Source organism: Giraffa tippelskirchi, chromosome 6 (genome assembly GCF_054371585.1).
Source record: "Giraffa tippelskirchi isolate mGirTip1 chromosome 6, T2T-mGirTip1v1.2.pri, whole genome shotgun sequence".
NCBI lineage: Eukaryota > Metazoa > Chordata > Mammalia > Artiodactyla > Giraffidae > Giraffa > Giraffa tippelskirchi.
In genome coordinates this window covers 133,073,516-133,101,182 of record NC_137280.1, presented here as the reverse complement: position 1 = coordinate 133,101,182, position 27,667 = coordinate 133,073,516, and the positions used below count along the sequence as shown (strand labels likewise).

General features: G+C 40.3%; 1 protein-coding gene across 4 annotated transcripts in view; it reads left to right on the top strand.

The window, feature by feature from the left end:
* SH3TC2 (SH3 domain and tetratricopeptide repeats 2) overlaps positions 1-27,667 on the top strand; it is a 364,632-nt gene that overhangs the window by 58,698 nt on the left and 278,267 nt on the right. The window contains exons 17-18 of one of the 4 annotated variants that reach the window (XR_014055497.1): positions 12,665-12,868; positions 14,240-14,465. The exons of 2 other annotated variants lie outside the window; for them this stretch is intronic. The gene's annotated coding sequence lies outside the window, so the exon portion shown is untranslated. Of the gene's footprint in view, positions 1-12,664; positions 12,869-14,239; positions 14,907-27,667 lie in introns of those variants that run through there. One more of the 4 variants, XR_014055498.1, reaches the window with a different exon arrangement.

Genomic DNA, 27,667 nt, shown 5'->3' with positions numbered 1-27,667 from the left:
GGGCCTTGCTGTTGGGCAGCTCATAGCATGGCAGCCTCTTCATCAGTGAGCATGTGAGAAGAATAAGAGCAAGGGTGAGAGTTGGTAGTCACTGTCTTCTCATAACTAGTCTCAGAGGTGACATCCAGCTAGTTTTGCATATTTTATTCATTATATGTGAATCACTAGGTCCAGCCCACACAAAAGGGAAGGATTTACCAAGGATGTGGATTCCAGAAGGTGGGGAATCAGTTGGGGCTACCACAGTATCTGAGTTCTTTGATGACAGAATCAGGAATTTTCTAAGGCAGTGAACTCCAAGTATGGCCCACTGACTGGACCAGCAACATCAACGTCACCTGTGAGATTGTATGAAATGTGAATTTCAGGGCTCTACCTAAGACATCTGAAGCACAGTCTCTAGGGCCAAGGAGCCCTGGCTTTACCCTGTTTTCCAGGTGATTCTAATGCACACTAAAGCATGAGAAGCAATGCTCTGGAACCATGGTTCTTAGACAATGTAAAAAGGAGTTACCTGAGAAACTTGCAGAAAATGAACTTTCTGGCTCTTACCCCAATAATTTTGATTCAGTAGGTCTAGGAGATACCCCAGGGACATGGATTTTTAATGAGCATCTGAAATACCCCTGATGCTGGTGGTTCAGTATTGTTCTGAAATGTGGAAACATGTAAGATCTAGCTACAGGTCTAACCATCTGATCACAGACAGCTTAGATTTACTGTAAGATGCTCTGCCCTTTCTTTCTAGCTTCTTGGGGCAACCGGATGATTGGTGGTGTGGAGGGGTAGGGTAGAGGTGGTGAGTTGAGTCAGCAGTGCATTTTCTAGTCAGGAATATTGTGCACGTATTGGTACATCTTATTTTCTCTTAGGAGCTTGATTGGTTGTTAAAATACTCTCTACTCTAGAGCATTCTTCTTCAGGAAGGAAATGAAGTGACCTAGTCCACTACCATGTAAGATAGATGTGGTTTTGCCCCCACCACAAACCATAAGGTCCCCAAGGGAGGGATGTTGAAGTTGAGTCTAACCTCCCATGCAGAAGCCTTTCAACAACATTCCTGGGAGGCACATGCATTCCAGAATGGTTACGAATCTTGTATTTGAAGAAGACTTGCTTGACTCCGGGATCCAAGCCATGAACCATTCCCCACTTGTCTCAGGTTGCAGACCCTCTCCTTTCCCCCTTTTCCCCACTGACCTATTACTCTCCTCTGGCCAGATGCCAATTACTGTCCCTTTGATAGTGTGGTTCTTATAACTGGTATTGGCTGGTGGGTAGAGAGTACTGAGGGTCATTGCTGTACTTTCCCTGCTTCTTCAGTTGTGTGTGACTTTTTGCAACCCCATGGATTGTAGCCACCCCCCGTCCCGCAACACCAGGTTCATCCATCCATGGGATTTTCCAGGTAGGAATACTGGAGTGGGTTGCTATTTCCTTCTCCAGGGGATCTTCCTGACCCAGGGTTCAAACTCGGGTCTCCTGCATTGCAGGCAGACTCTTTACTATTGGAGCCACCAGGGAATCCCATTACTGTACTTAATGTGGTTTAATATTGTTATTTTAACATTGCATTAAGATTTTTCTTCTCCCCAACAGCTACATCTTATCATTGGCTCACATTGAGCTTATCATTTGTGGTCTCTGCTGATATGAGTTTCTGTTTGGCCAAGTATTTTTCAATTGTTAACAAATATACATATCTGTATACATAAATACGTACACATATATACACATAAATATGTACACACATGGGCTTCTCAGGTGTCTCGATGGTAAAGACTCTGCTTGCAATGCATGAGACATGAGTTCAGTCCCTAGGTTGGGAAGATCCCCTGGAGAAGAAAATGGCAACCCACTCAGTATTCTTGCCAAGGAAATCCCATGGACAGAGAAGCCTGGTGGGTTACAGTCCATTGCAAAAGAATCAAATACAATTTAGCAACTAAACAGCAACAACAACACCACCCCCCCTACACACATATATTTAGGTGAAGAGCATTATAGCTACCCATTTTACACTTCACTGAGAAATTTTGTTAGACTTTCTGATTCTGCATACTTTTAAAAATTGAATTATAGTTGATTTACAATGTTGTGTTAATTTCTGCTGTACAGGAAAGTGATTCAGTTATATATACACACAAATATATATTCTTTAAAAAAATTCCTTTTCATTATGATTTATCACAGGATATTGAATATATTTCCCTGTGCTGCACAGTAGGACCTTGCTGTTTTTTCATTCTATATATAATGGTTTGCATCTCCTAACCCCAAACTCTCAACCCATCCCTCTCCTGACCCCCTCCCTCTTAGTAAACCCAAGTCTGTTCTCTATGTCTGTGAGTCTGTTTTTGTTTCCTAGGTAGGTTCATTTCTGTCATATATTAGATTCAGCATAAAAGTGATATCATATGGTATTTGTTTTTCTGACTTACTTCACCTAGTATGATAAGTATGACTTACTTCACCTAGTATGATAAGTATGATTTACTTCACCTAGTATGATAAGTGGAGAAGGCAATGACAACCCACTCCAGTACTCTTGCCTGGAAAATCCCATGGACGGAGGAGCCTTGTAGGCTGCAGTCCATGGGTTTGCTAGGAGTCAGACATGACTGAGTGACTTCGCTTTCACTTTTCACTTTCATGCATTGGAGAAGGAAATGGCAACCCACTCCAGTGTTCTTGCCTGGAGAATCCTAGGGATGGGGGAGCCTGGTGGGCTTCTGTCTATGGGGTCGCACAGAGTCGGACACGACTGAAGCGACGCAGCAGCAGCAGCAGCAGTATAATAAGTATGATCATCTCCAGTCCATCCATGTTGCTGCAAATGGCATTATTTCATTTGTGTTTTTTTATGGCTGAATAGTATTCTCTTTTTTTAAAATTAATTTATTTATCTATTTTTTAACTTTACAATATTGTATTTGTTTTGCCATCCATTGACATGAATCCTATTATATATATGTCCCAGATCTTCTTTTCCATTCATCTGTTGATGGACATTTGTTTCCTAGTTTTGGCTATTGTAAATAGTGCTGCTATATATGTATGAGTGCATTTATCTTTTTGACTTGTGATTTTGTCTGGATATATGCTCAAGAATGGGATTGCTGAATCATATGGCAACTCTATCTTTAGTTTTTTGAGGAACCTCCATACTGTTTTCCATGGTGGCTGCACCAACTTACATTCCTACCAATAGAGTAGAAGGGTTCCCTTTTCTCCACACTTTATCCACTATTTGTTATTTGTAGACATTTTAATGATGGCCATTCTGACTGATATGAGGTGGTACCTCATTGTAATTTTGATTTGCATTTCTCTCATAATTAGCAATGATGAGCATCTTTTCATGTGCCCATTGGTCATCTGTCTGTCTTTGGAGAAATGTCTATTCAGATTTTCTGCCCATTTTTCACTTGGGTCATTTGTTTTTTATGTTGTTGAGTTGTATGAACTGTTTGTATATTTTGGAAATTGAGCTCTTGTCAGTCACAGCATTTGCAAATATTTTCTCCCAGTCTATAGGTTGTCTTTTTGTTTTATTTATGGTTTCCTTTGCTGTACGAAAGCTTGTCAATTTGATTAGGTCCCATTTGTTTATTGGAGAAGGCAATGGCAGTACACTCCAGTACTCTTACCTGGGAAATCTCATGGACGGAGGAGCCTGGTAGGCTGCAGTCCATGGGGTCGCTAAGAGTCAGACATGACTGAGTGACTTCACTTTCATTTTTTACTTTCATGCTTTGGAGAAGGCAATGGCAGCCCACTCCAGTGTTCTTGCCTGGAGAATCCCAGGGACGGTGGAGCCTGGTGGGCTGCCGTCTGTGGGGTCGCACAGAGTCAGACACGACTGACGACTTAGCAGCAGCAGCAGCAGGAGCAGCATTTGTTTATATTTGTTTTTATTTCTTTGGGAGACGGACCTGAGAAAACATTGGTACGATTTATGTCAGAGAATGTTTTGCCTATATTTTCTTCTAGGAGTTTTATGGTATCACGTCTTACATTTAAGTTTTTAAGTCATTTTGAGTTTATTTTTGTGTGTGCTATGAGAGCATGTTCTAACTTCATTGATTTATGTGAGGCTGTCCAACTTTCCCAGCACCACTTACTGAAGAAACTGTATTTTTTCTACCATATATTCTTGCCTCCTTTGTCAAAAATTAATTGACCGTAGGTGTGTGGTTTTATTTCTGGGTTCTCAATTCTGTTCCATTGACCCAAATGTCTTGTTTTTGTGCCAATGCCACTGTTTCAATTACTGTAGCTTTGAAGTATTGTCTGAAGACGGTGAGGGTTGTACCTCTTGCTTTTGTTCTTTTTCCCCAGGATTGCTTTGGCAATTCTGAGTCTTTTATGGTTCCATCTAAATTTTAGGATTATTTGTTCTAGTTCTGTGAAAAATGGCATGGGTAATTTGATAAGAATTTCATGAAATCTGTAGGTTGCTTTGGATAGTATGGCCATTTAACAGTATTAATTTTTCCAATCCAAGAACATGGGATATCTTTCCATTTCTTTGTGATTCTGTGTACTTTGGTTCACCTGTAAATCTGATAAATTTGCCTTTAACCAAGTCAATTATAAAAATGTTCAGCACATTTCCAAAGACAAAGATAAGGCTATCTTTCTTAAATGAGAAGAAACATTGCACTGTATCATTGCAGTGACTACACTGTGTATGCAAATTACTCTGCTAAGACAGTCGTTAAAAGTGTCTGAAAATTCCATTTTAAAAATGTTGGTGAACTGTTACCCCTGGAATCATGTTCATGCACTTTTTCATGATCCCTAGAAAGTAAGTAAAGTGGTGTTTGGGTCTGGTTTCTATTTATGCAGGTTTTATTATTCATAGGTAGTAGCTAAAGATGAATCAGTTACCTGCTTTATCCTAATCCTCCCCCAAAACTTAGCGGCATGACTGGCTCCTGGCTCCGGGCTCCTTGCATCTAATCTAAATAAAGAACAAGGAGGGAATTACAACATTGTGGAAAACCCATAACATATTTTCTCAGCTTTCAGGTACATTACTTCCCTATTCAATCATACTAATGCTTTGAAATCTAATATTGCCTTTATTCTTTTCTTATTTACTTTGCCATCATTTTAAGATGTCTTTATATTATGCCTGTCTGTATTTGCTTGTACTTTGTAAATAAAACGTAATTCTTTTGACAAGTTGATCTGGGGAAAGAACTAGGGGTGCAGGGTTTCAGAAATGAAGAGAGAAACAGTTCACTGGGGGTTGGGGAGACTTGGATTTTGGTCTTGAATTTGACATTAAATTGCGATGTGACTTTGGGCATGTCACTTAACCTCTATACACTTTGAATCTCTGATCTCTAATAGAAAAAGTATGACCTGCTTCAGGTTCCTTTTCAGCAATGTTATTTCTATGCTATATGAGCAGGAAGAGAGATGTATCTGGGAGATGAACTCCTATATTTTTATGGCCCAGGTTTTTTCTCTTCTTCCCAGGTGTCACAATGGTAAAGAATCCACCTGCCAATGCAGGAGACACAAAAGACGTAGGTTTGATTCCTAGGTCAGAGGATCCCCTGAAGTAGGAAATGGCAACCCACTCCAGTATTCTTGCCTGGAAGATTCTAGGGACAGAGGAGCCTGGCAGGCTATAGTCCATGGAGTCACAAAGAGTTGGAGACCACTGAGCACACACATACACAAACTGAAAAACAGAAAAGTAATTTTCTCCCTGCCACACAGGTAGTTGTGGCAAAGAGCAGTAACCTGGATCCAAACACTTAGCTACACAAATGATTACTTCAGGGCTATTTTCACAGTTCAATGCACATGTGCATATGTGCATGTTTGTGTTCATATGTGTGCATGCATATGCACACGTGCATTTACCACCATATGTGCCACCTGAAAAAAACCACTTACCAGTTTTTTCTAAATTGACTTACTTCTTTACTCATGTAAGTAAATTTTATAAAGGATGACTGGTCTGTGCAGAAGAGAAACTTCTGTATTGCTTTCTATAAACAGAATTTCATAAATAAAAATAAATAGGGTGAAACTGCTAACTGCTAAGTCACCTCAGTCGTGTCCGACTCTGTGCGACCCCATAGAGGGCAGCCCACCAGGCTCCGCCGTCTCTGGGATTCTCCAGGCAAGAATACTGGAGTGGGTTGCCATTTCCTTCTCCAATGCATGAAAGTGAAAAGTGAAAGTGAAGTCGCTCAGTCGTGTCCGACTCTTAGCTACCCCATGGACTGCAGCCTACCAGGCTCCTCCATCCATGGGATTTTCCAGGCAAGAGTACTGGAGTGGGGTGCCATTGCCTTCTCCGAAATAGGGTGAAAACAGTGTACCAAATTCAAGTTAGATCCTGTTGCTTATGGCAAGTGGCGAGCCTAGGCTTGATCTAGCCTAAGCTAGAGAATAAAGAGATTAACAATTGACCGGGAGTGTTGAAGACCAACTAACACAGTTCTCCTTGCAATCAGGAAAACAGCAAGCAGCGCAAACAACTGACCTTCTCACAATGGGAGTCAATGCTATTTAATGGCACGCCTGAGTGCATGCTTCCCACATCAGTTGTATAAGAGGAAAGGGGCAGATACATATATGGTCCAGGATAGAAAGCTCTGTGATGGGAGCTAATTACTGGGTGCAATGAGAACTCAGGGGAAGGGACTTAACCCAGGTATAGGAGTGAGGGCATCAGGGAGTGGTCCCCAGAGGAAGTGACATCTAAACTGAATCCTGAGAAAAAGAGAGATTTCTATTTAATTGTAGCTGATGCCTGGGGGGTTGACCGACAGGGTCAAGGGTGGAGAGGGCTTGTTTTCGGAGAACAGCAGTGAGTTGAGCAAAGCTGGAGCAGAGTCATGGAGGTAGAGAGGGGAAGCAAGAGAAGACTCTGGAGACGGGAGCTGGAAACAGACCCTGAGGTGAGGGTGAGCCATAAAAAAGTTCTAAGCAGGAGAGATAGCATGCTCAGATTTGTGCGTTGGAAAGATGAATCTGGAAACAGTGTGAGAATGGATTACAGGGCAGCAGGAGGGAAAGCAGGAAACCCATTAGCTGGATATTGCAACAACGGCACTCCAGCTCTTATTTGGATTTCACCAGTTTTCCCCCCTTAAGTCCTTTTTGTGATCCAGCATCCAGGATATCACACTTCATTTAAGTTGTCATGTTTCCCTAGTCATCTCTGATCTGGGATAGTTTCTCAGTCTTTCCTTGTTTTTCATCATCTTGACTTCCTTTCCTTTTGATAGTTGCTGCCATTGAGATGTGTGGATGAGGAGATGGGAGGAAGCAAAAATTCAAGGGATAAACCCTGCACTCACTGAATTCTTAGTCGGGGGCAAGGAAGTCAGGGATACTTGGGTTAGAATCTGTCTCTTACTAGCTGTGTGAGCTTCAGCAAATGAATTTATCAGAGCACAAAGTTGTAAGAATTATATAAGACAGCACACGTAAAAGTACCAAGCACACTCAGTGCCTGGCACATAGTGTAGACACTAGATGAACTGATACACTTATTTACATTATTTATTTTATAGATGAGGAAACGGCTGAGGCATGTCTGTCTTTGTGGACAGGCCTTTACCTGAGGAAGAAAGAAGTCTGATCCAAGACTTAAAACAAATGAGCCTATTTTTAAAGCAAATAGTTTATGTTCTTAAAAAATGCCGATTATGACCCAGCCATTAGTTTATTTATTTTAAAGTTAAGATTAAACTGTTTTTCATACTGGGTTTTATTTGCCACTCTGCAATTCAGTCAATTTCTTTTTTTGGTGTAAGCTGTGAAGTTCGGAAGTGCAGTTAGACTTAGCGCAGTGTCTGGGAAAGCTGGTCCTGTACTCAAGGGAGTCTGAGTCTTAAGCTGGCTGAGTGACTGGGCAAGTTACTCTACATTCTTCAGCCTCAGTTTTAACTCTGCTTCAAGTTTTACTTGAGACCTCAAGTGTGGATGACTAGGTATGAGCCCTCAATTCATAGTAGCTCTCATACTGAAGCAGGACTAAATAGATTCTTAGTAAGTATATCTGGTTTTCTGGGCTTTAACATCTTAAGACGGGTGTGTATTAGGGGTGCTGTTCTCTTGGGGTCTTTACCTCTTGGTGCAGGCTTACCTCTGGGGTGGGACAGCATATCTTTCCAAGTCTGTGCCCCTCTGGTCTTCCAACCCTAGTGAGTTACCTTAGAATTCAGGGATGTTAGAGTTTGGAGGCTGTTGGCAGTCCCAGCTCTGAGAACATGCAGTCAGTTCACCTTCCTCTGAGGGGTGTCGTCTGCCCAGAGAAGCAGAGACATGCCCCTGCTTAGGGGCTGAGAAGGCTCTGCCAGGCTGTGATGTGTGACAGGGCAGAGGTGAGACCTAGGATAACTCAGTTATGGTGCTGATCAGCTTAGTTTCTGGGAGAGACTGTGGGAGGCAGGTGGAAGGGAGGGACACTGTGCTTTCAAAATTATTTTAAAGGTGAGAACTCTGGCTCCCACTTCTAGTGCTGCCTTGGACTCATTGTCCAGGGTGTCAGGATAGCTCAAGGGGTGCATTCCCCCCAGGCAAGCTTCCAAACAAGGTACTGGTAGGATGGATGAGGTCATGGTCTAGGAGAAGGAAGGCCTCTTCCATTTTACAGTTGTTCTTCTCCGTGAGAAATAAAGAGTTCCAGCAGGGGGCAGTAATGTCTCTCTTAAGTTGTATCTCATTACCAGAGTGTGTTTGGGAGCTCTGGATCAGCCTACAGCAATGCCTTTCAAAACTCTTTTTTTTTTAACCATGACACACAGTAAGAAATGCATTTTACATTGTATCTCAGTATACATATGCACAAACTTACATATAATATTTGATTTGACAAAACATCATTTAGTGCTTACAATATGAAAGACACTTTAATATAGTCTATTCCATTCATTTAAAGAACATTCTATTCTAATTAAAAATATTCAGATTATGACCTCCTAAATTGATTTCTAGACTTACTAACCTACCTTTTGAAAAGCACTGACCTTGAGGGCTCTGGCTTTTGTTCTTTCATATACATCATTTGCTGGGACAACTTTACTGAGACCAGAGAATGTGTACATTTCAAAACAAAAACAATGGTTGACATTGTGAATGAATATTATGTGCTATCCCCTAGGTAAAACTTTTTGAGAACTCTCTCATGTAATTCAACAGCATTTTGAGGAAGATACTATTGTTGTTATCTCAGCTGAGGTTTAGAGAATGGTATGTCCGAAGTTAGTACATGGTTGAGGTGAGATTTGTCTCCCAGATGCTGGAACTAGAGTGGGAGAAACTATTATGTTATATTGTGCATCTTAGTGAGGTGACACGTCTTTGGGACAGATACCACCACTAATATGATCATGAAGAGAAGCAAGGTTAAAACTTGTTTGGGCAGCCTGGAATGCTAGGCTGAAATCAATAAGGTGATTCTGGTGGGTCAAGCAATTCTGGTGGGTCTAGAACAGGGTTGGAGAGAACTGATTTTCTAGGGGATCTTGAGAAAATATGGAGGTTTTCACTGATTACAGTCAAGTAGCTCAGTTGGTAAAGAATCCACCTGCAGTGTAGGAGACCTAGGTTCGATCCCTGGGTTGGGAAGATCCCCTAGAGAAGGGAAAGGCTATCCACTCCAGTATCCTGGCCTAGAGAATTCCATGGACTGTATAGTCCACGGGGTCGCAAAGAGTCAGACACGACTGAGCCACTTTCACTTTCACCCACTTTTCAATAGTCCAGAAGAAATGATAGACCATCTTTCCCAGATAGAAAATGAGAGGAGAAATAGAAAGCTTATCGTCACACAATGGCGATACATCAGAACAAATTATAAATTCGATTTTAAAGATTCCAGGTGAGGAATGGGATGAATTTGCAGGAGACCCCAGAGTCAATAGTAGAAGACTGTGGACACCTGAGTAAGTGAAGCAGCCAGGTAGATGGAATTTTGTGGTACTTGAAAAGGCAGTGCAGAAGGGAGGTGACAGACATGAGAGAGTTTACCTACTTTTGATATCATGGAAAGCTGGTGGGGATACCCTCATCTTCCAAATGTGTCTTATGAAACAAGTAGCCAGAGAGAAGCCTGTGTTCATGTTGAGATGCTTTAATTCATATGCACGAAGACTGTTAGGAACAGGGTTGTTGTTTTTTTTTTAACCGACTCACAATATTTAGGAACACATTTATTCTCTTAAAACTCCTATTTTTTTTTTATTTGGGATTGCAAATTTTTGCCTATGCAAATTTTTACCTACTGCAAATTCTTTATCAATGGAAGGAATTTTAAGTAGGTGATCTCTTCTGTTTTTTATTCTAACATTTTAGATCTAGAATATGATTTTTAAACATGATTTATATGACTCAATTACTTTACCTTTCTTGCATGGGCCAAATATTATGTGTGAAAGTGACATTTTTGTTTTCGAACTTTCTTGTAAATTAAGAGATTTGATGTTGGTTCATCTGGGAGTATACTGGACATGTGCTTCATAGAGATGCTCATAGGAACATCCCTTATGTCTACACATTGCCCCAGACAGCAGTGACACTAGCCACATCTGCTTTCTTCCTCAGGGGAACTGCCAAGGGCCAGGCTGAAAGAACAGCTGCACGGTAATCCCGACAACCAATTACTTATTCATGAAACAAACAAAACAGACTTTTGTCTATCCTAGAACTAGCTTTGGGACTCTACTGAGTGGAGAAAAGGATAGCCAAACAGAGAGATGACATGGAGGATCTGCATTTTTGGTAGTTTTAAAGTTCTAAGGGATTATTCAGATTTATAAACTGACCCTCTTCCAAGTCCCATGGCATTCCTTTCTTTTCTTTCCAGTTATATACAGTCTGTGTCTTTCTTTGTTCTTGTATCTTTGCATTAAGCGAACCCTCTTTCATGTGCTGGTAGATCCCTGCACTTTTCCATTAGGGCACTTATCACAGTTTATAGTCATACTGTCTGTGTGACTTTAAAAAAAATTCCTGTGCACCACCTAGATTGGAAGCTCGTGAGAGCAGGGACTTGGTTTCAGTCACTCACTTCTATATTCCCAGAGTTATTACCAGTGTCTGACATATGGTAGAACCTCAGTAAAGGTTCAGTGAGTGGGTTAATAAAAAAATGAATGAATGAAACTTTTGATTCAGGTTGTGGCCCCTTCTTATTAATTATGGGATGGAGAAAGTATTAAGACCATAATCTACCTGCTTTTTGCTCATGAGAAACATAAGGAATTAGGAGATAAGACTGCTCAAATTCATAGCAGGTGCTCAATAAATGTTTATTGAGAATAATAGACATAATTTTCATTTGTTTAGGATGTATTGCTATAGATGTGCTAGTCTCTTCCTGATTTTCAACTCAGTACCAGTTATGATCAGGGATGATCACAGTCTTTTGCTGAGTCCCTGCCCTGTACTAAGCATGGTGTTAAGTAATATAGTATTTGACTTGATCCTTCAAATGACCCTACAAAGAATGTGTTATTTCCACTTTCCAGATGAAAGAGTATAGGTTCAAAGAAATTAAGACACTTGCAGAGATTCAAAACCAGTTCTATCTGATCTGAAAAGCAGTGCTTTAGATAACCATGTAATTCCGGTTTCACATTTTCTATTTAGGATTTAGGATCCTAAAGAGAATGATTTCCCTTGTGAACACTTGATGGTTCCCCTTTGTCTTAAGGAAGTGAATGACCAGGAAACTCAATTTATATAAGCATTAATTTACCAAGAATTACAGTAAATCCCTTTAGTTCTGAAAGTTCTTTGGAAATAAGAGCATCAGGGAACAGGTGAAATTTTAGGATGTCTTGAAGCCTGAGTAAGCAGTGTTGTTTCAGACTTCCAAGGCTCCTTCCTGGGTGAATCATAAATTCGAGCTGTGGTGAGATGTAGGACAAAAGACCAGCCTTTGAGTATCTGTTGGTCTTAGGGGAGAATGGATTCACGTATGAGAAACTCACGGAAGGAGAGTCTGAATTGGGGCTAGCTCCTGTGGGACAATGGAAACAGAACCATCCATCTATCCATCCAACCAACCAACCAATCACTCAACCAACCGATATTCAACATCTCTTATGTGCTAGGCTCACATTCCAGTGAGCAAGGTAATCAAGGTTCATGACCTCAAGGAGTCTATGGACTCTTGGGTGGGCCAAGGTCACAGATGTGCAGTCCTATTATGTCACTGACTCCTCTTAATGGTCTCACCCTACCCAGGAAGTAACTGAATAGTATAATTGTTCATATAGAATACATGAGGAAACAAGTTCAGAGAGGTTAAGTAAGAAATTAACTCTTGCCCAAAGTCCTTCAGGTGGAAGTGGCAGAGTCAGGATACCATCTGAGCCTCATCCAGACTTCAGGTATTGCATAAAAACTGAAGCTCTACATTTGCTAAATTTCATGGAATTTCAGCTGGATTGATCTTGTTTACCTGAACATCCTGCCCAAGGTGAATGGTGGTACCATTGAACAATTTCACTGCTTACCAGAGAAGCTTTTAAGCTCTTGGTAAAATGAGGGTGATAATAGTATTAATTTTTTGTGGGATTTTTGTGAGGAATAAGTGAGTTAACGTATGTAAAGTGTTTAGATTAGTGCCTGGCACATGTCAGATAAGTAGTGGCTATGATTGCTGTGGTTCTATTGACAGGCATTTGAGAAGAGTATTTAAGTGAAGAAAATAATGAATTTCAGCTTGGAACATGTGGAGCAAGCACTTAGAGTTTGCATCCAACTGGATGTGAAACCAGTTTAATGTCCATATTGTCCACTTGACATTATGCGCCATGGGGTCAGAGATGGCCTGGGTCACCCTTGTACCTACAGCATGAGAACAGTGCCTGACTCACGAAAGGTACTCAATATTGATTTATTGGATAAATGATTGAATGAATATGTGATTGCATGGTAGGCATTATTTAGGATATAAGTTATACATGGGTAAAATAATGAAATAACTAAGTATGGTCCCCATCTCCCCAAAAGGACACCAGCAAATGAGAAATAGAGAGGAATGCAAGTGAGTGTGGTCTTCCTACAGAGACTCCAAACAGTGTATTACCTAAAGGAAGAAGTGGGGTCGTTCTCTTTCCAAATGTTGCGATGTCCTGGGCCAGGGCTTCACAGTGCCCCAGTGTTCTCTGCCAGCCAAACTATGTTGCCAGTCGTCATGAAAGTAAAGAATCTTTCTTCCTGTCCTTTGACTTCAAACTGGGGTCAAAGGCCTTAGGTTGGTGTGAAAATAAATAAAGGCCCAGAGCAAACAAAGGCCATTCTGCAGCCAGCCGTCACTGTAAACACTGGCCTTCCTTTCCTCTAGTCTGAAGCTTCCAGTATTTCCCTGGGCCCATCATGACCTCAGTTGGCCTAATGGCCTGGTGGTTGTAGCAGGTCCTGGTGGTCTTGTGGTAAGAGATGGGAGGCTTCTGAGGGACGTCAGAGGTAAGTGACAACTCTGGAAATGTGTGTGTGAATGCATACTCAAGGTTATGACCCATTTTATGAAGGATGTACAACACCCAATTTATAAATAATAAAATGTAATTGCTAAGGAAAATTGCATATTGATTTTCAGACAATGCATTCCTTGATTTATTCAGAACTCTTGTATCTAGAGTCAATCATGGTTGCAGTTGGATAACAAGAACAGTTTTGACATGAATGTTCATTGATATTTTAATTAACAAGTAAGACATAAGTGAAACAACAAAGAGCTTGGAAACCACTCATTTGTCAATAGTGTGAGTGACTTGTTTGCTGAGTTCGAAAGAATATTGCCTATTTTTTGTACTTATCACTGTGGAACAGCTATAGACTTATCAGCTTTAAGTATAATCTACATTATTAGTTTCACTTTCTTAAATCTAGACAATCAACAGAACCATAATTAAGTCTCTGTTTGTAGCATTTGCAATTTTCTGTGGTATAACTACTCCTATTTTGGCTAATTTCGATCTACTAGTGTGATGTTACTGAATATGGGGCTGGGAAAGATATGCACACCACCATATAGTGACTACCATACAGATGTGATAGATGTGAACAACCTTTGGAGCAGATTCTACTAAACTAATCAGGAAGTGCTGAGTTTTGAATATTTATTACCTCTTTTTAAGGTGGTGTATTTGATCATAAGTTTACATTCTTTATATAATTTCACTTTTAATAATGGCTGTGTTTAACACCCAGCTCATCAAATTCTTAAAATTTAATAATTGACTTTCAGGAGTGGGTTTGAGCCAGCTCTGGCATACCACTGACTCCAGCCTTGTTAAAGAAGATAAGAGAGTGCACAGGCATGAGGCCCAGAGGTCTGGTGGATAAGCCAGTGCCTAGCCCTGGAGATGACCTGGGGCAAGTAACTCCTGGGACCACCAGAAAAGGAAGACAAAGAGGAAAGAGACCTCTCTTGTTCAGGAAGAAAAGTAAATTCTCCTGGAACCCCTTTGCAGGTTTGAGAAATTCTTCACTCACTCCACCCATAAAGATAACATTTACTCCTTGATGTTTTGTGTCTTCATGGAACTTGTAGGATTAAAGCATGCCTAAAATAATATAGTCTGTGCTAGTTGCTTGGCTTTTCAAGTGAGCTTGGCAAAGTCAGTGGCCATGTCAGTTTGTCTACCTCATCAGAGCATCGCCTGCAAATAATTGCAAATCCTCACAAAAGACTACAGGAAGTTTTGATCTCCCTATATTAGCACTTTCCTTTTGACGTGTGTTTAATATGGCAGACATTTTGACCTCTGTCCTTTGGCACTGAGGATGCTTTGACTCCATGTTTATAACTAGCACCAACATGGTTGAATTTTTGTCAAGAATGTATTTTTCTTAATTAGTCTCATTAAGCCATTTTAATTTCAAAATCAATGTTCAATATAGTGCAGTGAAACTATTTCTACTTTTTGTCATTTTTTATTTTATCCAAAATCAGTTTTACAGGAATTCACTCCTTTATGTGAATTTTTACAAGGAAGCCTTAATTATCAGTTGTGATTTATGTGTACCAAATGTAATTGTATCACATTGTAGCTTCTTCCAGAGTGAATTTTCTACTGTGGCTTTACTTCTACTAAGTCCAGTTTTCCTGAAACACACTTGGTTGATCTGAACTTTGTCAGGACAATGTGATTCAATGTTTAGTCATTAATATATTTTGCTTTGTGTAGTTTAGCTGTGGTCAGTTTTCTTTTGAACTGATTTTTTTAAACAGACAATGAGATAGAAATTCCCAACCACCTTAGGTATCTATAGAGGTCAGGAGTGAAGCTAGTAAAGGCAGACTGGAGCAGATATGAATGAAATGCCATGGGCTAAGTTTTCGTGAATAGCAGACAGGCAACTCAGTGGTAATTATCGATGACAAGAACTTTAGAGAAACAATGAAATGCCATTTTGCATTAAGCATGAAGCATGATGATTTTCTAAAACTACCCAAAGTTTGTGAGCTGTGTGTGTAATCCCCATTAAGGCTTCTTGACCCTGGCAGGCCCTTGATGCATGTTGAAGAGAATCGAGTTGAATGGGCATGATGTAGCCAAAGAGCCCAGCCTCTAGGTCAGGTGATCTGGGGTCTGAACGCAGCTCTGTCACTCCTTCCTGTGTGTACCTGGTCAGGTCTATTTTCATCTGGTGGTCTCAGTTTTATTGACTGTCAAAACATGGGTTGACCTCTAAAAGTTTTCAGACCTTCTTGGAAATCTGAAGAAATCTATGACATCTGTCTTCAGAATTACACACACCCTTATTTTGTGTATAACTTTAGAGAGTTTATGTGCCCTTTAATGGCTGCTCAAGGATAATGAGTTAAGAACACCCAACCCAGATGATCTGTTAGGACCTGTCTGGTATTGACATGCGGTACCTAGGTAGGTGATATGTATGTACATCTGCCAGCTGATGCCTGAGAGCTGACACACACACTGTTGATGGCATAGAAATGGAGAAATCCTGAAAAGAAGGATCTGGAACCCTTAGTTTGCATGACTGGTTCATTAGTATTTTCATTAATAATATTAATGATTAAGAGCATAGGCCTATGCGTTGAGCTGCCTGGGTTAAAATCCCAGCTCTGTCTTGGGCAAGAGACTTAACTAGTCTGGGCCCCAATTTCTGCATCTGTAATATGGGAATATTAACAGTACCAACTTCATAGGGCTGTTGTATGAAACAGCTAGATATTAAATTATTACTTCTTACTACCTCTTAAAGGAACCAATGCTCAGAGAATTTTATATCAAAACATGTGGTAATATTACAGTCCACGGGCTTCAGAGACCATCTAGTTCAACCCTTCATTTTACCAAAGGAGAATCAGAAAGGGAAGAGCTTTCTCCAAGGTCATCCAACTCACTGGAGTCTGTGTTGCTCTCTGAAACCTCCCTTAGATACTGGGAAAAATGTCAACTCACATTATGTCATCGGCATGCCACTTTTCAAGGCAAGAGAAGGCCCATCTCCTCGGACAAAATCCCACGTGTTTCTGTGATGTATTTATCGAGTTCTCTGATGCCAGCTGCTTCTGCTTTGAGTGTAGAGTGATTCAGGGCAGGTTGGACATTTGAGGGTATGATTTCTACAAAAGCAATTTGTAAGAGCATCTGATTCTACCTGGAAATTAGTCACCCGAATTCTAAAAACAAGGCTGTTATGACCCTGGCTTTTGTGACTGGCCACCCCTCCCAGAGCAGGCATTTCAACCACCCGTCTGCAACATCTAGGGGTTGCTTAATGTCACCACCACCCACCAAAGAACTGGAGCTTCTGGGGAAAACTTTTCTGACCTAATCACCTTAGTATCTGACTGAATGTAAAAACTAAGGTGGAAGCCCACCCAGGGTATTTCTCAGTTCTACTGGGCATCCAACAATACAGGATGGTCCCTGAAAACTGGGGTTAACTTTGCTGTTGAGGAACTGTAGATTATAGAACTGGTAATGGCTTGTGTTGCTACTCTCTCAAAAGAAGTGGACTCCTTCCTCAGAGCCCACCCATTAGCACATTACCCACCCATGAGTACTTCACTGCCCTGCTGATTTCAGCAGCTGGTAGGAGGTTGTGAGAAGAACACTGCCAGCCCCTACAGGGGTCCTGAGCAGGGCACCCAGGCTCTCCAAGTCTTGGTATCCTTGTCTCTATGGTATAACTGTTTTGAGAATTAAATATTAATAATAATTACAAATAACATTTTTGAACACTTAACAATCACAGTATTATTATTAAGAGTATTAACCAAGGGCTTCCCATTTGTCTTGCACTGTGTCATGTGCTTCACAGTGATGACCCCATTTAATCTTCAGAAACATCCTGGGGAGAGGTGTGTTCTGTTACCTATAGAGATGAGGAAGCAGGCTCACAGAGGTGAAATGAGCTTCCCAAAGCTGATGAAGGACAGACAGAGGGCTTGAATGCAGGGTAGTCTGACTCCAAGCTCTGAGCAGGTGTCCATCATGCTCTCTCGCTGCCTCACTTGCTCTCTGCCATGTTCACCGTGTGTCAGGCCTTGCAGCATCTTAAAAGCATTTGTAATAAATACATTTATCCTCACACCAAATATAGTGTGTGGGCAAGAAAGCTCATAGAGAAGAAAGAGTCCTCCACACATGCTTGTTTTTACCTCATGTGAAGTTATCTGACTTCAGCAATGGATACCCCTGGTGTTTTAAAGGGCCATAAAGGTTTTGGGGAATTCAGAGGGATTGGGGTCCTGAAAGGCCTATGAAAAGTGTTGACAGATGTTCAAAGAAACTCTGCTCTGGGTTTTAGGAAGGTAATTTTGTGTGAGACTTGGCTAGGACCTCGGACTTGAAGTCAGACCAACTGTGTTCTGATACTTAGTAACACTGGGATATTGAAGACATGACTTAACTTATTTGCATCTCAGTTTTCTCATTTGGAAAAGGGGATATTCTAGAACAGGCCTTACAGAGTTGCTCTGAAGATTGAGAGAGATAGTGTATTTAAATAGTCTACAGTCTTGTATGTAGAAAATATTCAATAACTAATAGGTATTATAAATTTTATTCTGTGTACTATATAGTAAATAACAACAGCTAATATTTACTGAGCATTTGCTTTGTATCAGTCATTGGGTTAAGTATTTGGCATGCAATGACTTATTTCATGTTCAAAACAACTTTGAGAGTAGGTACTATTAATATCTCCATTTTACTGATGGGAAGCCAGGGCTTGGAGAATTTCAATAATTTGCCTAAGATCTCACACTTTGTCAGTTATAGGGGTGGGGTTTGCAGTGGGCTGATCTGACCTCAGGGCCCATGTGCTTTCCAGGCTGTCTTGATAACTTTTGCTCCTGACTTGGCATCTTTATAGTCTTGTCTCCAGGTAACCCTAGTCATTCACTCAAGTCTCTTTTCAGTTAATTGACAATACAGTGTAGTGTGTTTGTGTGTGTGTGTGTGTGTGTTGACAAAGGCCAACTTATCTGGGAGGAGAAGTATGAACATTGACTCATGAGGAAACTGAGGCTCAGAGTCCCACATTTGCATTTCCAAAGAGGAACTATTGATTATTGTAATATAAATATTCTTTATTTACTTATTTTTGAATATATTTTAAATGGCAAATGTCCTAGAGGGAAAGAGGGACTGCAAGTATGACTAGAGATAGGAATAAGAGAAAAAGAACAAATAGAGCAACCCACCCCACCCCTGCACATTCTACCGTGAAATCTCATCTAAGGCTGTCTCAGTTTCTCCAGGATGGTTTGGCTGTGAAAGAATGCAGAGAAAACTGGTTTGAAGGGGCACAGGTGGAATGAGAGGAAAGGTTGTTTGGAAACAACTCATGGAGGAAAAGTAGCCCCTACCCTTTTCAACATGCACACACACACACACACACACATATGTGTGCACACATGTATACCATTCCCTCCCCTCCAAGAACCCATTCTTTTCTGTTGTGTATCCCATTCTCTCCCCAGTGCATATGGACTGATCCATAGGAACGGTTCCTAAATGTCCTGGTTGCTATTCACTTCATGCCAGCAGCCTCTGAGTTCCCGATTGTTGAATCTCCTGGGTCCCTGTGATTGCCTTTTGTGTCCCTGTCCAAAGTCTCCTGAATGGATAATCCCCAATGTCCATGCACATGAAGGATGGGATAAAACTTACATAGGGAAACTACCAGTGCAATCTGGACAATACAGAACTCTACCAATGACTCTACTAATATAAATAAGCAGTCTGAAATTGTCAGCACTTTGCAGTTTCCCAAACTCAGATTCAAGTTCTCTCCTCAGGGTGATCCTCAAGAATACATAGTTATTTTGGCCAAGCTATGGTTCCTGCTTAATGATTCAATAATTGAGATGTGATTTCTGGATGTGTGGTAATTCACAGATGTTCCCAGGTATGTTTCTGTTGCTTGAGAGGTGGACCTAGGTTCATAGCTCAGAGTACTTAATATCTCTGAAACTTTAGCAAATCACTTAACTTTTCTGAGCCATGGTTCTTTCAGCTATAAAGTGGGGATAATAAATAACAAACCTTGTATTTATTATAATAATAATAGTAAACAACCTTGTATCATAAAGTTCTGAAGTTAATGAGTAAATGCATCTAAAACACTTAGCACAGTACCTGGAATATAGGAGCCGTAACTTAACAAACAACTCATAAGTAGAGTTCAGTGACTCCAAAAGGAACTGAGAAAAATTTAAAGAAAATAAATTATAAAACAATGACAACATCAAATTCTTCCATGATCCAAGATATTTGTTTTCTGTGTATTTGTGTGTGTTTCTATGAGTGTGTGTTTGAGGTTTTTCACTTCTGTCATGATTGAGTTCAGTAGGGCACAACTAGACCAGATAAACCAGCATCATAAATCTAAAAAAGAAAGCAAAGCTAGTACCCTAGACAATGAGTCATGGGGATTATGTTTTATGAAACATGAGAAGGAATATGTGACCTGACTTAGGGTTTCTGTGCTCTTCTTTGGTGTGAGATGCAGCTTGCAAGATGCAGATTTGACACAATATTTCAACTTCCCCCCCAATTCCTGTAATTTAATGGGAAGATTATTTGAAATCAGGATAATTTTGAAGAACATAATTGTGAGAGCTATAGATCATAATCACAGACATGTATTTGGAGCCAGATTTATAAAACTAGTTTTGTATTATATTTTTAAAAACTCAACCTCATCGTTTTGCATTCAGTGCAGACCTTTTCAAATTCAACAGGAGAAAATCCTAACCTCAAATTTTAATTTAGAAGTATTTAAAACAAACTCAGCTATTTGTAAACTTCTGCTAGGAAGGGGCAGAGTCTTGCATAAATGAGCATAAATGACTTATGAGAGCAACTCAAGGTCATAGAAACTTGTAAAGGAATTTGAAGCAGTGTTCCAGTTACTTCTGGAGAAAGAAATGGCAACCCACTCCAGTATTTCTTATCTGGAAAATTCTATGGACAGAGGAGCCTGGTGAGCTATAATCCATGTGGTCTCAAAGAATCAGATATGACTGAGTACTTACATATGATATCCAGTTTCTTATTGTTGTATTGAAACTTTGTGACTTCAGGTAACACCTTATTATTTCTCTTGGCCTGGTGGATTTACTAGGTTCAACCAGGAAGTTCTCTCTTGAGGTCTGTTATATAGTTGCAGTCAGATGGTGGCTGGGATTAGAGTAATCCAAAGACTCAACTGGGCTGGGCATCCATGATGGCTACCTCGTAAGCTAGGGGTGGATGCCAGCTGCTAGCTGGGAGCTCAGCTGTGGCTATGGTATGCTGAGCCGTGGCCTTTTCATGGAACTTGGGCTTCTTACAGCATGGTGGCTGAGATCCGAAAGACAGTATTCCAGGAACTAGCTTTCCAGGAGTCTAAAGTGGGAACCACAAGACTTCTTATGAGTTAGATTTGTACGTTACACAGTGTTACTTCTGCTGCATCCTGTTGGTTGTACAGGTTTGGCTTAGATTTGGTAAGGGAGAGGACTGCATAGTGGCATAAATACTGGGATGTGTGGTTCCCTGGGGGACATCTTTGAAGATGAGATAGATCCTACAGGGGCTTTATGAGATCAGGTGGCATTCCCATCTAGGGGAGGATTTTTGAAAATTACTTTTATTTCCATGGAAAAAAGAGAAAGGTGCTTTGTTGTCCACTGTTCACAAAATCCAGCGGTTTCCTTGAAACTTCTATCATGGAGCTCCCAGCACACATGCACAGGTTTTTATTATCTAGTGAGGCTGGAATAAATCAACCTTATCTCTAAGAGATGCAGCAATGATAATAAACAAATTACATTTTCTGCCCCTATATGGGGCAGGCATGACTCTGCCCCTGGCCAGAGACAGGTGTTATAGCAACCTCAGGCTTTTCTTGTGGACATCCAGAGGAATGGTGAAAGTAAGAGATGGGTTCACCTTTAAGTGCACTCTGTATAAAAACTTACTTGGTCCATAGAGTGATTTTTAGATGAGAAAACCCATATTCTAAAGAACCTCCTCAGTTTTTGGATGAGGTCTAGAATGAGGATGTGATTTGGTGACATTTATATATAAGTTAAGTGGTGTGGGAGTGACCAGAACTTTGTTCCAAGTTTTAATCTGATGATCCTCACTGGATCACTCCACTGCCTTCCTTGTAAGGTTTCCCTTTGTTTTCTCTACTGTTTCCTGGGACCTAGTTTTTTTTTTTTTTCAGAGTTTGTATGTAGTGAGGCTCTCAGAAAAGTACCATAAGGTAGCTTGAGTAGGAAAGCCAGTTGAATTCATGGGATTTATATGAAATGTGCCTGAGAACATGGATGTAAAGACCACACAGGTCTCCTCTGGAATGGTGCTGGGAGCTGGAGGCCCAGGCTTATCTCTCCTTGAAAAAGCTATGGGAGGGTTTTAACTTGGGTAAATAACACCACATTTTTTCATGCACTCGGTAAATAGTTATTAAATTTCCTCAATGAGCCTCATAGCATCCCAGATTCTAGAAATAGACCAGTGAGCAAAACTCACAGAATCCCTGACCTCCAGAGAGAATATTCCTAAAAATTCCCAGTGGTGGCAAATGGAACCAATCTTTGTTCAGAACAAATAAGGGTAGCAATTATGTATTTTTTTTCTCCACATGGATGAGTTACAATGGTTAAAATTCTAATTAAATTTAGAAGCATTTGCTTTACACATTTCTTCTAAAAAGTTAGACTAATAAGATGACTGTGGAATGGATATAAAATTAAGAATTTCAAATGTGAGAACTAAGCGCAATGAATTCCCATGAAAGAGATTAGCTACTGAGTTAATTCTTCATTTTCCAAAAATTTTTCATAAACAATAGCTGGCGTGAACTAGAGTCTTTGAAAACTCTGCCTCTCAGAATTCTTGATATTACCTCATCTTGTTGCATTGTTAAATAATCTCAACCCTTTTGGGTGTAACTGATTTAACAAGTTAACACTTGATGCTGTTTAGACAATGTGTCCCTTACAGCAGCAAGACAGAGCAGGACTGGGCAATGACGGGATGGAATGGGATTTAGGCCCCTTGAGTCTGGTTCCCTGAGCAAGTATCTTCCTCCCATTGGGCTTGTGATGCCTTCAAGTCACCCAAACAAATGACTTAAAAAGTTGTCAGAGAAGATATCTGTCGTTTAGTCAAAACTGTTGTGTGCATGAATGATTTGACTAATGTTTGTTTTTCTAATCATCATTCAACAAAATTTTATTTAGGATTTACTGTGTGCCAGGTAATGTAGTTAATAGAGGTTCCTACCCTGGCAGAATTTAACTTCCACTGGGGCAGAGAGACAGTACAATAAATGGGTGAAGGAGGTAATTAGTACCAGGTGAGAGTAAAACAAGGGCATGTGATAGGGAGCAACTCGGTGTTAGTATAAGCTGGGTGGTTATCCACTGTGATGGGGAGTAGCCTAAAATTTCAGTTCAGTTCAGTTCAGTCACTCAGTTGTGTCCAGCTCTTTGCGACCCCATGGACTGCAGCACACCAGGCTTCCTTGTCCATCACCAACTCCTGGAGCTTACTCAAACTCATTGTCCGTTGAGCCACTGATGCCATTCAACCATCTCATTCTCTGTCATCCCCTTCTCCTCCTGCCTTCAATCTTTCCCAGCATCGTGGTCTTTTCAAATGTGTCAGTTCTTCGCATCAGGTGGCCAAAGTATTGGAGTTTCAGCATCAGCATCAGTCCTTCCAGTGAATATTCAGGACTGATCTCCTTTAGGATGGACTGGTTGGATCTCCTTGTTGTCCAAGGGACGCTCAAGTGTCTTCTCCAACACCACAGTTCAAAAGCATCAATTCTTCAGCTCTCAGCTTTCTTCATAGTCCAACTCTCACATCCATATATGACGACAGGAAAAATCATAGCCTTGACTAGATGGACCTTTGTTGGCAAAGCAGTATCTCTGCTTCTTAATTAGCTGTCTAGTTTGGTCAAAACTTTTCTTCCAAGGGGCAAGGGTCTTTTAATTTCATGGCTGCAGTCACCACCTGCAGTGATTTTGGAGCCCCCCAAAATAAAGTCTCTCACTGCTTCCATTGTTTCCCCATCTATTTGCCATGAAGTGATGGGACTGGATGACATGATCTTAGTTTTCTGAATGTTGAATTTTAAGCCAACTTTTTCCATTCTCCTCTTTCAGTTTCATCAAGAGGCTCTTTTGCTCTTCTTCACTTTCTGCCATAAGGGTGGTGTCATCTGTATATCTGAGGTTATTGATATTTCTCCCAGCAATCTTGATTCCAGTTTATGCTTCATCCAGCCCAGCATTTCTCATGATGTACTCTTTAAATAAGCATGGTGAAAATATACAGCCTTGATGTACTCCATTTCTGATTTGGAATCAGTCTGTTGTTCCATGTCCAGTTCTAACTGATGCTTCTTGACCTACATACAGATTTCTCAGGAGGCAGGTAAGGTGTTCTGGTATTCCCATTTCTTGAAGAATTTTCCAGTTTGTTGTGATCCACACAGTCAAAGGTTTTTGGCATAGTCAATAAAGCAGAAGTAGATGTTTTTCTAGAACTCTCTTGCGTTTTTGATGATCCAACAGATGTTGGAAATTTGATCTCTGGTTCCTCTGCCTTTTCTAAATCCAGCATGAACATCTGGAAGTTCACGGTTCATATACTGTTGAAACCTGGCTTGGAGAATTTTGAGCATTACTTTGCTAGTGAGTGAGATGAGTGCAATTGTGTGGTAGTTTGAACATTCTCTGGCATTGCCTTTTTTTGGGATTGGAATGAAAACTGACCTTTTCCAGTCCTGTGGCCACTGCTGAGTTTTCCAAATTTTGGAATACCAGACCACCTGACCTGCCTTCTGAGAAATCCGTATGCAGGTCAAGAAGCAACAGTTAGAACTGTACGTGGAACAAGAGACTGGTTCCAAATTGGAAAAGGAGTACATCAAGGCTGTATATTGCCACCCTGCTTATTTAACTTCTATGCAGAGTACATCATGAGAAACGCTGGGCTGGATGAAGCACAAACTGGAATCAAGATTGCTGGGAGAAATATCAATAACCTCAGATATACAGATGACACCACACTTATAGCAGAAAGTGAAGAAGAGCTAAAGAGCCTCTTAATGAAAGTGAAAGAGGAGAGTGAAAAAGTTGGCTTAAAACTCAACATTCATAAAACTAAGATCATGTCATCCAGCCCCATCACTTCATGGCAAATAGATGGGGAAACAGTAAAAACAGTGAAAGACTTTATTTTTTTGAGCTCACAAATCACTGCAGATGGTGACTGCAGCCATGAAATTAAAAGACGCTTGCTTCTTGGAAGAAAAGTTTTGACCAAACTAGACAGCTAATTAAGAAGCAGAAGCATTACTTTGCCAACAAAGGTCCATCTAGTCAAAGCTATGTTTTTTCCAGTAGTCATGTATGGATGTGAGAGTTGGACTATAAAGAAAGCTGAGCACTGAAGAATTGATACTTTTGAACTGTGGTATTGGAGAAGACTCTTGAGAGTCCCTTGGACTGCAAGGAGATCCAACCAGTCCATCCTAAAGGAGATCAGTCCTGGGTGTTCATTGGAAGGACTGATGCTGAAGCTGAAACTCTAATACTTTGGCCACCTGATGCGAAGAACTGACTCATTTGAAAAGACCCTGATGCTGGGAAAGATTGAAGGCAGGAGGAGAAGGGGATGACAGAGGATGAGATGGTTGGATGGCATCAGTGACTCAGTGGACATGAGTTTGAGTAAACTCTGGGAGCTGGTGATGGACAGGGAGGCCTGGTGTGCTGCAGTCCATGGGGTCTCAAAGAGTCAGACACGACTGAGAGACTGAACTGAACTGATTGAATGCAGCACTTTCACCGCATCATCGTTTAAGACACAACCTAAAATTTGGTTGTGTCTAATTGCTGTTCAAACCAGTCTTGAGAAGGCAGTTGGGCAGAATAATGAGAGAATTGGACATTAGGTCAGAAGTTTCTGAATTCTCTAACTAGCTTTGCAACTAGTAACTTTGTGTGATCTCAACTTTTTCAGGCCTCCATTTCTTCACTATCATTAAGAGCTAGGACTTGGTAGAGGATCTTGAAGGTTCTTTTAGTTCTAACCTTTGAAAATCACATTATCTGGGCTAACATTTAATAATCATATGGTCCATGATTTAGGTTTTAAGCCTACCTGGGTTTGGTAAGATTGCCCATAGAAAGCAAAACACTAGCAATATCTGTTTTTTTTATTTTTTATTAATGCTTAGTATTTAACTGTTTTTTGATTCCAGAATCCTTTCCCATACATTTTTCTCTTGATCCTCACCAAAACCCTTTAGAGAGAAAGAAGTGAACTTAAAGCAGCTGAAAAACATGTGCAGTTTCACATGGGCAGTGAACATGGGGTCTATTGAACAGGGCCTGAAAGAGAGACAGTCTGTTATGATTGGGTCAAAACAGCCCTAACTCAAATGGCAAGATTAGTTTCTTTTTTTAAGGCTGGATAATATTCCACTGTGTGTTTATATATGTATAATATCACATTTTCTCTCTCTACTCAGTTGGTGGTGGACACTTATGTTGTCTCCATACCTTGGCTATTGTGACTAATGCTGCAACGAGCAATAAAGAAAATCCTGCCATTGTCACAACATGGATGAACCTTGAGGGTGTTATGCTAAGTGAGATAATTCAGACACAGAAAGACAAATACAGCATGATATCACTCATGTGTGCAATCTAGAAAAATCAAACTCTTAAAGGCAGAGAGAACATAGTTACCTGGGGACTGGAAGTATGGGGAATGGAGAAATGTTGGTTAAAGTTTCATATATGCAGGATGGGTAAGTGCTGGTAATCTAATGTATAGCTTGGTGACTATAGTTAACAGTGCTGTATTGTATACTTGGAAGTTGCTAAGAGTGTAAATCTTAGTTGTCATTCCCCTCCCTGCACACACACATACAAAGAAAACTATGTGAGGTGGTGGATATGTTAATTAGCTTGACTGTGGTAAACAGTTCACAATGTGTGTATGTATAATAATCACATTGCACAAAATTGTACATACAATTTTTATCTGTCAGTCATACCTCAAGAAAGCTAAAAAAAGAAAAAACCAGCCCTACTCAAAAATGTTGAAGCAGTGAACTTTAATTTCCTTTCAAATATCACGGTTCTACATTTGTGTCTTTTTCAAAAATCACACTTGAGCTAGGGCTCTTGAGTCTCATGTCACAAAAATGATTGAGTGATATCTGTAGGTTACTGTGCTCTTACCAAGGACACAAAGTCCCCTAAGGCTTAGTGGAGATAAAATGATATAGCTAAACCTATATAAAATGACAGTCAACTTATTTATGAATGAAGTGACTACAATGCTGCAGGGAATGCAAAATGAAACAGTCACTGTGGAAAACGTTTTGACTGTTTCTTATAAGTTAAACATGCACTCAACCTGCACTTGTACTCCTAGGTATTTGTACTAGAGAAACAAAAACTTCTGCAGACAAAAACATGTAAAAAAATGTTTATAGTGGCTTTATTCATAGTTGCCAAAACAGGAACACCCAAATGTCCTTTCTCTGGTGAATGGATAAATAAACTATAGTACATACACACAATGGAGTACTACTCAATAATAAAGAGGAACAAATTCCTGATAGATGCAACAACTTGGATGGATCTCAAATGCATTATGCCAGTTAAAGTGAGTCAGATTTCAAAGGTTACTTACTGTGTGATTCCCCTGTCATGGCATTTTGGGAAACTCTAAGTTCAGAAAACAGATCTATGGTTGCAGTTGCTGGGACTGGGGGCAGGGACTGGTTATCAAGGGACACAAGCGAAGTGCTTGAAGTGATGAGACTGTTTTATATCTTGATTGCAGTAGTGGTAGCGCAACCGAATGCATTTGTCCAAATTCATAGAACTCTGTAACTAAAAAGGATGAATTTGACTGTATGTAAATTATGCCTTAAAAGCCCAAATGCCTCAAAAACGTAGCAATATGTATCTGTGTGCTTTGATTTTAAAATGTTTTGAGTGAATAGCTTTCTGTCAGAAAAACACCACATTCTTATGCAGCAGTGTCTATTTTTTGAGGATGTCAGATAGGGTCAGAATTAATAAAATTTCCAACAAGAAGCATCTCAGTTAAACATGTCAACTTGCCTAAATTCGGGAAACCATAAAAGCCAGTTTAGAAAT